The sequence below is a fragment of the Pteropus vampyrus genome, unplaced genomic scaffold, assembly GCF_000151845.1.
Source record: "Pteropus vampyrus isolate Shadow unplaced genomic scaffold, Pvam_2.0 Scaffold135, whole genome shotgun sequence".
Taxonomy (NCBI): Eukaryota; Metazoa; Chordata; class Mammalia; order Chiroptera; family Pteropodidae; genus Pteropus; species Pteropus vampyrus.
The window spans coordinates 1777928-1786113 of NW_011888916.1; the positions used below are offsets into that span (position 1 = coordinate 1777928).

Consider the following 8186-nt stretch of genomic DNA (forward strand, 5'->3'; position numbering starts at 1 on the left):
GGATTCAGTGTTGCTTCTGGTTTGTTATTTTGGTAGAAAGTCTTTCTACCACTATGGCTCACATAAACATGTTTACTCCAATTATACATTCAGGAACTGGAGAAAGAAGCACAGGATGTATGTGTGGACCAATTGGTCCCACCCTAAGCTAAGACTCCATCTATCACCTACCAACAATAGCCGTCAGTGTGAGACACAGTATCCTTTTGGATCTCCAGTAATTAGCATCAATTCAGAGGCAATATCTATTAATACCTGAAAGGTCTGGATATTCCTTTTTTTCCAGTGCACAGCCACTTTAGCAAATGGGTGAAGGTCCCTTTGAACAAGACCTGGAAGAAGATTTATGATGTGCACATGCAGCAATGCTGCAGGATCATTCCTTAGGGAAAGAAGCCTCCCATTCAATCAAGGGACTGGCTTAAGTCTGAGAACTGGGCAAGAGGCATGATTCTTTATTATAGTAACTCAAGTCAGGTTTTTGGCCACCAGATGCAGACCATGCTGTCCATCTATTTCACTCCATGGGACATTATGATCAATTAGCCATGACCAAATGTCCCTATGAGCCAAAGCATTCTTATTATTGATAACATTTCTGTTGCCTTTTACAGTAAACATACCTACCTTTTATGGTTAAATGCTGCCACTTGACCTCTGCTACCTGGGATCCCATCATTTCTAGTGAAATCAGGGAGTTCATCCCAATGGCAGCATCTTGTGTGGTCATTCGTTTCCCAAAAGGAAAGCAACCACAGACCTCTCTAGTATATTTCCCAATGCCTTAGTGACAGGAGTGCCTTCCAGGCCTCTTCAGGAGTTAACTATGTGGGGACGAGTGTGCAGTTTGCACATGATAAACCCAATCCAAGCTTTCTATCTCCTTATATCTTTAGATTCCCTTCTTTATTTCTGCCAGCGAAGATCTGATATCTTATCCTCACTAAACACAGGCCACCAGTAAGTTAACATTTTAGCCAACCAACCCTTTAAACTATTAAAGACATCTCCATCTGCACAAATTAACATTAAATCTGGAATCTCTAGTATGCAACTGCATGTCAATGAATTCTTCCTAATTTAGTTATATTTTGTCTTAGAATCTATTCCTACACATTTCTGCCAACACTGTATATATTAGCTAAACCTCTTAATAATTCATTTAATGTATTAGCTACTCCTTTCTGGGTCATATTGTATACCAGACTTTCCAGAGCAGACTGAGATTTGACCCTACTTGTGGTTCTAGTGGCAACCAAATATGATTGTGATGGTTCTTACAAAGGATGCACATCCCCTTGCAAGGCATCTGTCCTCAGTCAGGTTATTGCCAGGTTTTCAAGCAAAACAAGGCTAGTTTCCACAGAGTCCTGCCTTTGGAGGTGAGGGATATGTTTATAGCATAAATTCTAGTGATGCTTTCATAATTGCACACTTATCTCCAAACTCATCAGGTTGTATACATTCAATATGTACAGCTTCCTGCATGTCAATCACTTTTTAAACTCAATAAAGTGGCTTAGAAAAAAAAGAAATTTAAAATGAAAATAAAAAAGTCACTGCCTTAGGCTTTGCCCACCCTTCTATCAGAGGAAGAAGGGGTTAGTAGGAGGTTTCCTACTGCTCAGAAAGTTCTCCCCTCTGGTCCCTCTTTCTGAGCTGTTGCCACCACCACAAGCAGGTAGGCAGCACAATGCAGTCTCACACTGTCATGATAACATGCTACTCACTCTTGCCACTTGTCCCCATGAGTGTTAGGTCACATGCTCCCAAGTCAATATGACTTTTTTAAAATGCTGAAAACATAAGGGGACATAGAGTTTATTTGGGAAGAGGGAACCTAATAGGTTTGAATTTGTCTCAGTTGTCCAATTTAGGAAGAACACTCTGATTTGGGACTAATAGCTAAAATTTTGGGGAAAAGATTTTTAAGAAAAGACAACTATTAAGATTCATTGGTGGCCTCCCCTCCTCCACGTGGCTGGGAGTGATGCAGTTAGTGCTGGCGGTGATTCCCACATGTCGCAGTAACTCTGGTAGCTGGCTTTGGTTCTCGCTGACTTCCTGGGCCTATGGGCCCATTGCCTGCAGAGATGCTGAAGATCAAGTCAGTGGCAAGTTGGTGCAGTAGGCTGCAGCAAGAATAGCACGGAGAGTTGAAGAATGCTGGAGGACTCATGTTCACCACAAGGATTGGGCAGCACATTTTGAAAAATCTTTTCATTGTTAACAGCATTATCAATAAGGCTGCCTTAAGACTAACTGATGTGGTGCTGGAAGTTGGACCTGGAACTGGCAATATGACTGTTAAATTGATAGAAAAGGCAAAAAAAAGTAATTGCGTGTGAACTTGACCCACGGCTAGCAATTCACAAGAGTTCAGGGTATGTATCTAGCCAGCAAACTTCAAGGAATGATGGGTGATGTGTTGAAAACAGATTTTCTATTCTTTGGTGCTTATGTGGTGAATTTGCCTTATCAGATCTCTTCTCCTTTGTCTTCAAACTATTGCTGCACTGATCTTTTTCTCGGATGTGCTATACTTATGTTTGAAAGAGAATTTGCTCTCCAACTTGTTGCAAAACTTGAAGATAAGTTATACTGTAGATTTTCAATTAATGCCCAGCTGTTAGTACATGTGGACCATTTAATAAAAGTTAGAAAGCATAACTTCAGACCACCATGAAAGATGGAATCCAGTGTTATAAGAATAGAACCCAGGAATCCACCAACACCTATCAATTTTCAGGAATGGGATGGCCTAGTAAGGATCAGCTTTATTAGGAAAAACGAGACACTGTCTGCTGCATTTAAGTCAAGTGCAGTATAGCAGCTATTGGGAAAAAACTACAGAATTCACTGTTCAGTCCATAATATTATAATACCAGATTTCAGCATAGCAGATAAAATATAGCAAATCCTAACCAGCACAGGTTTTCATGACAAGCGGGCCTGTTCCACCAACATAGATGATTTCATCAAATTGCTACACAGATTCAGTGCAGAAGGTATCCATTTTTCCTAGGTATCTGGAAAACAGAACTTTTCAAACTCAAGAAAAGAAACTGGAAAAAAAAAAAGAAACTGAAATTCTATATTTTTAATAATTTGAGAAGAGGAAGTATGCTTTTCCTCCACTGGGACACTGTGCTTGACTATTTTTTATTTAATACTACAGTTGTTATCACTAATTACTCTGAATTTTTTTTTATTACTCTGAATTTTTAAGGTTATTAAATAAGTTGATTTAAGTACCCAAGTTTTTTTGTTTTGTTTTTAATATCTAACATAGAGCAGGGTCCAATCTATACAGATAATATTCAAATTCAAGAGCTGGAGACACATACAACTTTACACTTAAACTTATCATTCCTAACAGGTTATTATATAAAAATGTTACTCTTCTGTTTTCTATATTATTGTAAGAACCTCTTTAGGCCTTTGTCTCTCAGATGTGAAATGTTAAAATATGCTTAACTTAGTCACATATTCCCTATACCATTTCTTATTATTCATGTGTACAGTAAAACAATTTTTTCTTAAAATATTTTTTAAAAAAGATTCACTGGCAATCATTCTTAGTGATAAGTAGCAGGTGCTTTAGGTCCAAATAGAAATGGAGAAATAATGGTCTGGGAAAAGCAGCGTTAGATAAATAATCAAGTCATATAAATCATGTGAAATTTCTAGAGATGATCATGCATTTACATTAAGCTTCTTATTCTTCTTGGGCTAAAGTAAAAGGTCTGAAGAAGGAAAAATAGATAAGTAACATGTCCATCAAAGAATATATCAAAAACTTTTGCAATAAAAAGTGCATCTGGAATCTGTGAATTGAATATATTCATGCCTCCTTTTTGGCTTGTGTTATATTCTATGATTGAGACATTAGAAGATGCATCTTCAACTTCCCACATCTATCTATAATTATCTACAGTTATCCTTCCTAAGTTCATACCATAACTCTCTTACTTTTAACCATGCAAATGTCTTTTCAACATGTAACCCATATGGTAAGTAGAGTGCTGACCATGAACACGTCAGATTTCTTACCAGAAAATATCAAGCCAGCTAGTTACTTTGTAGCTTTAGCAAATACAGTTGCTTTTTAGGCCACAATTTCTTTGAGAATCAACATTTTAAAATACAGGTTGAAGACATTCAGACCTAGAAAAATATCACTATCTCTTTCCTCCCAGAAACAAAAGCTAAGAGCAGGTAAGAATCCAGGAAGTTACTTATCAGTACAGAAGAATAGAATGAGAGTCTTTCCTTCACTGCCTGAGTGGTACTGATTTCAGCATAAAGGCATCCTTCAGTTGAGAGGCCCTGCCACTCATCAGTGATGTTCCCTTTGGTTAATTAGAAATGCTAAAATAACATGGGAATAATTTTGCTAGCCTAAGAGAACATGAATAAATTATATAAAAGCCATGAGTAAACAGAACATTCACATTAGCTTTTCATAACAGTTCCTATCTCAACTTCACAGACTTAAAAAGTCTCTAAATTTCAATGTGATGAAAAGGCAGAATAAGATTGAACAGGACCCAACCAACTGCACTACAGATATGTAACTACTTCTTGTATAACAGACAACATGCTGCAAGAGTAAGGAATCAGTTTCCCTGAAATGTATTTTGGCCATACTACCATATGTACTTGAATAGAAATAAAGGGTAAATTTTTGACCAAGGATGTAGTGTAACCTTGAAATAAATTATTTTACTACAATGACCCATTTCTTTTTTTTCTTTTTTTTTCTTTTTTTTTTTTTATTGTGGTAAGAATAGTTAACACAAGCTCTGCCCTCTTAACAAAATTTTAGGTGCACAATACATTATTGTTAGTTACAGGTACAATGACCCATTTCATAGGCTTTGTTGGGGGAACAGTACTGAACTACTTTTCTCTCAGGTCTCTGAGAGATAAAGAGAGTAGTAGTTCTTGCCAGAAAACATGATATTACATAAGAGAGAAGAGAACTCCCCTGATACGCTGTATCTCTCCTCCTCCAAGGAGGACAACTATCCCCCTCATCAGGGCTGCCCCTGAAAAGTGCACTCATATGTGAGATATAAAAATAAAGCAACAAAAAAAAACAAGACCAACAAATAAAGATTCATAGACACAGACAACAGTTTAGTAGTTACCAGAGGGAATAGGGGGAGTGGGGAGGTAGATAAGGATAAAGGGGGTCAAATATTTGGTGACAGAAGGAGATATGACTTTGGATGAACACACAATGCAATATACAGATGATGTATTACTGAATTGTACACTTGAAACCTATATAATTTTATTATCCAATGTCACCCCCATAAATTTAAAGAAGAGTTAAGGTGCTGGACGAAATTTTTGTCAAGGCCCTTGTCTATATAAACGATTTTCTTCACCCAAAATGAGCATGTCAACACCATTCTGATGACCCAATATCATGCAAATTGTCAAAATATCTCTTAAATATCTCATTGTCTCTGGTTCATCCTAGTCCAAGCCATCATTCCCTCTTCTTAGACTCCAGTGATAGCTTGCCTTTCAATCTCCTTGTCTTCACAGTCCTCTAGACTTTCCTACACACAACAGCCAGAGTAGTCTTTCTAAATTTACATTTGATCATTTTCCCCACTCCTCCCTAAATCTGCTTAAAAACATGCGGTGACTTCCAATTGCCTTAACAGTTAAAGCAAAAAATACGTAGCATGGCCTATAAAGTCCTGCGTGTTCTAGCTTTGCTTACTCCTAAAGCATGGTCTCATGCCTCTCCCCTTCAGTCTCTATCTTCCAGCCATACCAATGCAAGCGTGGCACTCAAATCCTCTCGAAAGTAGATGTTGAGACAGAGTCAGGAAGGCAAAAGGTTTATTGAGGATAAGATCTATGAAAGTTAAAGGGAGGATGAAAGATTGGGCAGGGGTGCCGTGAGGACCACAGTACAGACCTGTCAAAGTTTTGCCAGTCCAATGGAGAGAGCTCTGGAGCAAAGATTGCACATTATAGGACTCCCTATTGGGTGCAAGTGGCCAGACTCTTATACCACAGTCTTTGTCACTGGCTGGGGCCATCAGAGAAGAGTATAACCTCCTCTCAAAAGCTGAGGCGGAACTACAGGAGTTAATAGCTGGAGGCTGTCGGTTGACCTGCCTAACTCCTAATAGTCCTTTTCTTTTCTTTCTTTTTTTTTTTTTTTTTTTGAAGGAGGAGCAGCTTCTGCCACAATAGGGCATATAACAAAAGCCCCTACTGAAGCCTGGGGGGTTAGGGAACACTTCCTAAGAAAGTGACATTTAAACTGAGGTCTGTCAGATAGATTAAAATTGGCTAGGGAAGAGTGAGAGTATTTCAGGGAATAGTATGTGGGGAGGCTCTACGTAGCAAGGGTGTTGGATCCTTGAAGGAATTGAAAAAAGACCCCTGTGGCTAAGCACAATGTGTTGAACACAGTGTTGGCTTCAGCATGCACTCAAAGAAATGAATCTTGAAATTTATATAATGTTATTAACCAATGTTGCCCCAATCAATTTAATTTCAAAAAACATCAAAAAGGAAAAAAAAAGAAATGAATCTTTTTCAAGCTGAATATAAGACTGTTTTTGAGGCCTTCTAATTAAAAATGTAGATCCTGGAGCCCCACCCAGAGATCCTGATTCACTAGGGCTGGTGCACAGCCTGTTCACTGTCTGTAATTTTATTATCCAATGTCACCCTCATCTATGTTTTGATAAGCACTTCTCCCTGGGGATTCCTAAGTGGGTGGTTTGCAAAACACACTCTGAGGACTGTGATAAAAAGTAGCTGTTGTTATTATCTCTTTACTTATCTGTCTCCCATAGACTGTGAGTTTCTCTCAGAGAGTTTCCTAGCACTGGGTATAAAATATATACTTCGTAAATATTTGAGGAATTAGTAAATGAAAAATAAATAATGAAGGCAGGGCCATGTAATAAAAATGGGATACCCAAACGCTATTCACCTTGTAAACTATAAATAAAATGTTCTATACTATAAAGAGCGACTTTCAAACTTTTTGAACTATGTCCCACAGTAAGAAATACATTTACATTATGATCCAGTTATACATACATACACATACATGTATAACTACAAAACAGCAGATCCACATATCAATACTTATCCTTACTGCATATAAAGTGTTCTGGAATTTTCTACTCTATCTTTTTTCAAAAAATATATTGTTTTAATAACCCATTAATGGGTCTCATGTAGTTTAAAAAACAATGAGTAAAGTTCTATTTTTGTCACTACCCCTTGACCTACTCTCTCCCCACTCCTCTGGCTACAATTTGGCTTTGCTAAATTAGCAACAAGTACCCAGGAGTTCTGTGAACTTAATTCACACATCTTCTATATGCTGCTTCCTCTGACTCAAAAGGCCCTTCTCCCCTTCCTTACCTGAGTAATTTCCACTTATTCTGTCCTGTGGCCTGGGAAGCCTTCCCTCTCCTGAGCTAAGGCAGCATAGTGTTCTTATCTAAGTCACTTTGTATGGAAATTGTCTGTTTACTCGTCCATACCCCCCAGCAGACTGTGAATACTTAGAGTCAATGATTAGACAAAAATGTTTGTCAAACATCTGAATAAAATCTAAAGTGCTATTATGTGCTATTTTGAGAAGGGAAATTTGGTGCTAACGAGACAGGGGAGGTATGATCTAAATAATATAATTATGTTGTTAAAAACATGAAACTTATGTAAATGACCAGCAGAAACCTCACATTTTCAGATCCCTCCAAATTCTATGACTCACTAAAACTGCTCACTATTTTAGTCAGGTTTTAGTTCAAATACAGTGCAGGTTTTTGCTGTGTGGTTTTTGTACAGAGTCTACATATTAAGGGTTTTAAACATAAATATTAAATATAGAAATATTGATTCACTAAGAAGTGATAAAGGCTTTGGTGCTGGAATCAAATAAATTGGGTCAAACTCAAAGACGTAACCTCAAAATGCTCAGTATGATGACCATAAATGGGATGAACACACAGCCCTTCGAGAGGGTGGTGTGGCTCTGCATCTCAGCACTCCTGAAAGGCACGTTGGCTAATGTCCACATACAAAGAATTGAAATTACAAGGTCTTGTCTTTTCTTCACTCCTAAGGTTATTTCTATTTGTTGAATTTATTTATACTGTATTTTTGGAACAATGTTAACAAAATCCAATAAT

General features: G+C 37.7%; 1 pseudogene; it reads left to right on the forward strand.

Annotated features, from left to right (window-relative positions):
- Positions 1-2093: 2093 nt before the first annotated feature.
- LOC105297122 lies at positions 2094-3025 on the forward strand (annotated as a pseudogene).
- The last annotated feature ends 5161 nt before the right edge of the window (positions 3026-8186 follow it).